We start from the raw sequence: 5,482 nt of genomic DNA, 5'->3' as shown, positions 1-5,482 counted from the left end.
GACCTTCCCATCTTGATCTCAACTTGCCTGGCATGAGCCTCAGTTGAGATTTATAAAGGAGGACTAAGTCCCCAGGTTGGAACTCTTTCCTCTTGATGAGCTGATCATGTACAGCCTTCATCTTCTCCTTGTATAGTCTTGAGTTATCATAAGCTTCTAGGCGAAGGCTCTCTAATTCTTGCAGTTGTAATCTCCTTTCAGCTCCAGCTTTTTCAATTCCCATGTTACACTCCTTTACTGCCCAGAAGGCTTTGTGCTCTACTTCAACAGGGAGATGACAAGCTTTTCCATAAACTAAGCAGAAAGGACTCATCCCAATGGGTGTTTTGTATGCGGTTCTGTACGCCCAAAGTGCATCTTGTAGCCTGGTGCTCCAGTCTCTTCTATGAGGTTTGACTATCTTCTGCAAGATACGCTTTATTTCTCTGTTTGACACCTCAGCTTGCCCATTAGTCTGAGGGTGGTATGCTATTGCAACTTTATGAATTATCCCATGCTTCTTCATTAATCCGGTTAGTCTCCTGTTACAAAAAGGGGTGCCTTGATCGCTCATGATTGCTCGTGGTGATCCAAAGCGACAAATAATATGGTTTCTCACAAAGAAAACAACAGTGTTAACATCATCATTGCGGGTAGGAATTGCTTCCACCCATTTGGAAACGTAATCCACAGCTAACAATATATAGAAATAACCATTAGAATTTGGAAATGGACCCATGAAGTCAATGTCCCAAATATAAAAAATTTTGCAGAAAAGCATAATCTGTTGAAGCATCTCATCCCTCCTGGATATATTACCAAATTTCTGGCATGGAAAACAAGATCTACAAAATTCAGCAGCGTCCTTAAAAAGAGTAGGCCACCAGAATCCACAGTCTAAGATTTTTCTAGCAGTTCTTTGAGGGCCAAAATGTCCTCCACTCTTAGATAAGTGACAGGCCTCTAAGATGGACTGGAATTCTGATTGAGGCACACACCGTCTAATTACCTGGTCAGCGCCACATCTCCATAAATATGGGTCATCCCATATATAATATTTAGACTCGCTTTTCAGCTTGTCTCTTTGATGCTTAGAAAAGTTCGGAGGGAAGGTGCGGCTAACTAGATAATTAGCTACAGGTGCATACCAATGGACTATCTCAGATACTGCTTGCAGGTTATCAAATGGGAAATTATCAGCTATAGGAATGGAGTCATCTGTAATATGTTCAAGGCGACTCAAGTGGTCTGCCAATAAATTCTGGTTACCACTCCTGTCCTTAATTTCCAAATCAAATTCTTGTAATAGCAGTATCCAACGTATAAGCCTTGGTTTGGACTCCTTTTTAGCTAATAAATACTTTAGAGCTGTGTGGTCTGAATACACTACTACTTTAGTACCAAGTAAATAGGCTCGGAATTTATCCAGAGCAAAAACAATAGCAAGAAGCTCTTTCTCAGTAGTAGTGTAATTCGATTGAGCGGCATCTAAAGTTTAAGACGCGTAAGCAATAACAAAAGGATCCTTACCTTCACGCTGAGCCAGTGCTGCTCCTACGGCATGGTTGGAAGCATCACACATTATTTCAAATGGTTAGCTCCAGTCTGGTCCTCTCACAATTGGAGCTTGAGTTAGGGCGGTTTTCAGCTTATCAAACGCTTGTTTGCAATTTTCACTGAACTCGAACTCAATATCTTTCTACAGTAGCCTGGATAAGGGAAGTGCTACCTTACTGAAGTCCTTAATGAACCTCCTGTAAAAACCTGCATGGCCAAGGAAAGAACGGACCTCCCTCACAGAAGAGGGGTAAGGTAAACTAGAAATAACATCCACCTTTGCTGGATCTACAGAAATGCCAGTATTAGACACAACATGTCCTAGTACAATCCCTTGTTTAACCATAAAGTGACATTTTCCAAAATTTAATACCAGGTTTGTACTGACACATCTATCTAATACTCTAGATAATCCATCTAAGTAAAGGCTAAAAGAATCGCCATAAACACTAAAATCATCCATAAAAACTTCCATGCAGTCCTCAATAAGATCAGAGAAAAGACTCATCATGCACCTCTGAAAAGTAGCTGGTGCATTACACAAGCCAAAGGGCATTCTCTTGTAAGCATAAGTCCCAAAAAGACATGTAAAAGTGGTCTTTTCCTAATCCTCAGGAGCTATATGAATCTGGAAATAACCTGTGTAACCATCTAAAAAACAATAATGCGATTTATCTGACAGGCGATCCAGCATTTGATCAATGAATGGAAGAGGATAGTGATCCTTACGGGTTGCTTAGTTGAGGCGTCTGTAGTCAATGCAGACCCTCCAGGCGTTCTGAACTCTGGTTGTCAGGAGCTCTCCATGCTCATTCTTCACTGCAGTGACTCCAAACTTCTTTGGCACCACTTGTACTGGGCTTACCCATTCACTGTCTGAGATGGGATAGATGATATTTGCCTCTAGTAGTCTGGTCACTTCCTGACAACCTCTAGGATAGTGGGGTTCAGTCTTCTCTGGGGTTGACGGACAGGTCTTGCTCCCTCTTCTAAAAATATTATATGCTCACAGACTTGAGGATTGATGCCTACTATGTCTGCCAAACTCCAACCAATTGCCTTCTTGTGCCTCCTCAGCACACCAAGTAGCTGATCTTCCTGTTGAGAAGTGAGTTCCCTTGCAATGATAACCGGAAACTTCTGCCCGTCTTCAAGGTAAGCATATTTGAGGTGTGGAAGAAGGGGTTTTAATTCTAACTTTTGATCATGTTCAGGCTCTGGGTTGTCTGGAGCTGGTAACAGTGGTAAAGCACTGTCATTGTCCTCTGAGAATGTCCCCACACTTGGGCCTTGTCCTGTGTGCTTCTCTTCAAATTCCTCCTGGTGAACTTCAGCCACGGTTTCATCTATAATGTCACACTGGAGGATAGAATGATCCTTCGGAGGGTGCGTCATAACTCCATTCAGGTTAAACATCACTATTCGGCCATCTATTTCAAAAGAGTATGTTCCTGAAAAAGCATCTAATTTAAACTTTGAGGTTCAAGAATGGCCTTCTGAGTAGGATTGATGATGGCTTGTTTGAGTCATTTTGGGGCATTTCCAGGATATAAAAATCAGTGGGGAACGTGAGTCCCTTAATGCCCACTAATACATCATCAGCAACTCCAACCACTGTAATAATGCTTTTATCTGCTAACACAAAACGAGCTGCCGACCTTTTTAAGGGAGGGAGCCTCAAAACATCATATATAGACAAAGGCATTATACTCACACATGCTCCTAAATCATACATGCAGTCAGAAATTATCACACCACCAATAGTATAATTAACTATACAAGGACCTAGGTCACTACACTTTTCAGGTAAACCTCCCATTAAAGCAGATATGGAACTTCCTAAAGGAATAGTTTCTAATTCATTAATTTTGTCTTTATGGATACATAAATCTTTTAGAAACTTTGCATACTTAGGTACCTGTTGAATAACATCAAATAGAGGAACAGTTACCTCAACCTTTTTGAATAAATCTACCATTTTTGGATCAGGTTCTAGCTGCTTCCTGGACTTCCTTTCAAGTTATGGAAATGGAATAGGAGTGGTGTCTTCTGTAGTGTCTGCTTCTTTTGATGCTTCCTCCTGTGGTCGAGCTTCTTCTTTTTCAGCTATGTCCTGTATGTCTTCTTCCTCTTCAACATCTTCTATTTCCACTACCTCTTCAGCTGAGGCGTGTTCTAGTGAGCTTGGCTCCTCCTGGTTCCTCTCATGCAGTGTGGTTCCAGACCTTAGGGTGATGGCATTAATACCACCCTTGGGATTGGGTAATGGTTGAGAGGGAATTCTACTGGAGCTCAAAGATTGATTATTGGAGTTATTCATTGAACCAATCTGTGAGACAAGAGCTTGCAAAGTAGCGTTCAAACCATTCAGAGTGGCATTAATGTTATTTTCTATGGTCTGCTGTCTCCGATCAATTGATTGTAGTAAGTCATCATTAGCAGAAGAAGAAGGATAGGTAATTTGAGAGGTCTGCTGTTGGGTATTATGTGGTCCTTGGGATTGCCTTAGGTGAGGTGCTCTGTAAGGCTAGTACTGGTTCTGCTGCCTGTTATTGTTGTTATTCCACCTCTGATTCCCCTGATTATCTCTGCCTCATCTGTTGTTGTTGTTGTCCCTCCAATTCTGGTTAGAATTGTCCTGCCATCTATGGTTGTAATTGCCACTTTGATTGTACCCTTGGTTGGGGCGGTCATAGAAGTTATGAGTGGCTGCCATGGTGTTGTCTTCCTGCTGGAGCTGCGAACATTCATCAGTATAATGGCTATAATCAGCACAGATTCTGCAAACTCTCTGTGGGACTAACTGTTGGTTTTGCTGTGGTGGAGAAGGTTGAGCTTGCTGAACTTGTTGTTGATTCAATTGCATCTGCTTCAGCAAGTTGGTCATTTCACAGATACTCTGAGTTAAAGCAGTAGTCTCTCTACTAGAGGATACTTCTGCAACGGCTTTTGCACAGCCTTGTTTCTGCCTGTGATTCCTAGTAGATTCAGCTAAGTCGCTGATCAATTGCCATGCCTCATCAGTGGTCTTGTACTTTTTCATGGACCCATTACTAGCACTTTCCAATGTGGTCTTGTCTTGGGGCCTCATGCCTTGTGTGACGTAATCGAGTAACACTATCTTGTCAATCATATGGTGGGGACAAGATTCCAAAAGATTATTGAAGCGCTCCTAGTACTCATAGAGAGTTTCAGAATCATCCTGAACAATCATGGAAATATCTTTCCTCAGTTTATCAGTAACTTCAGCTGGAAAGAACTTTTCCAAGAATTTTCTTCTCAGTGTATCCCAGTTGGATACAATTGCTGCTGGTTGAGTGTAGTACCACTCTCTTGCCTTCCCCTCAAGAGAAAACGGGAAAGCTTTAAGCAAAATTGAAGTTTCATTTGCACCATCACGCCTGACAGTAGAATAAGCTGCCTGAAAATCTCTCAGGTGCTTGATAGGCTCTTGAGCAGGCAAGCCATGAAACTTGGGCATCAAATTGAGCAGTGCAGTCTTTATTTCAAAGTGTGTAGCCACCGCTGGGTGATGCGCTTAAAATGGTTGCATTGTAAAATCAGGGGCTCCAGCCTCCTAGATAGTAACTCTCCTAGCTACTGCCATGTTACCTGCACGTAAAACAACCAAATCAGTAGAACGGGGGCTGGTTTCTTTCTCAAGTGACATTTCAGATTCGCCCTCAGAGAGGACTAACCGACGTCGAGCTTGCCTTATTCGTGAAATAGTTCTTTCAATCTCAGGATCGAATACTAGCAAGCTTAGGTCAGGAAGCGAACGCATCATCCAACGAAAGAAACAAGCAGCTCATAGTAGTAAAATAAAATAAAATGCAAATAAATAAAATCCAATCAATAACTTTAGCACTCTATTGCAACTTCCCGGCAACGGCGCCAAAAATTGATGGTGGCGGAAATTGGCGAGTTAAGAATGATTATAAAATAT

General features: G+C 41.8%; 1 non-coding gene across 1 annotated transcript; it reads left to right on the top strand.

The window, feature by feature from the left end:
- The first annotated feature begins 4,663 nt into the window (after window positions 1–4,663).
- On the top strand, window positions 4,664–4,771 carry LOC112774029 (small nucleolar RNA R71). The gene has a single exon (XR_003188543.1). It is a non-coding gene; the product is annotated as a small nucleolar RNA R71 (small nucleolar RNA).
- Window positions 4,772–5,482: the final 711 nt, after the last annotated feature.

Source organism: Arachis hypogaea, chromosome 18 (genome assembly GCF_003086295.3).
Source record: "Arachis hypogaea cultivar Tifrunner chromosome 18, arahy.Tifrunner.gnm2.J5K5, whole genome shotgun sequence".
NCBI classification, from domain to species: domain Eukaryota; kingdom Viridiplantae; phylum Streptophyta; class Magnoliopsida; order Fabales; family Fabaceae; genus Arachis; species Arachis hypogaea.
This window is presented reverse-complemented; position numbering and strand designations above follow the sequence as displayed.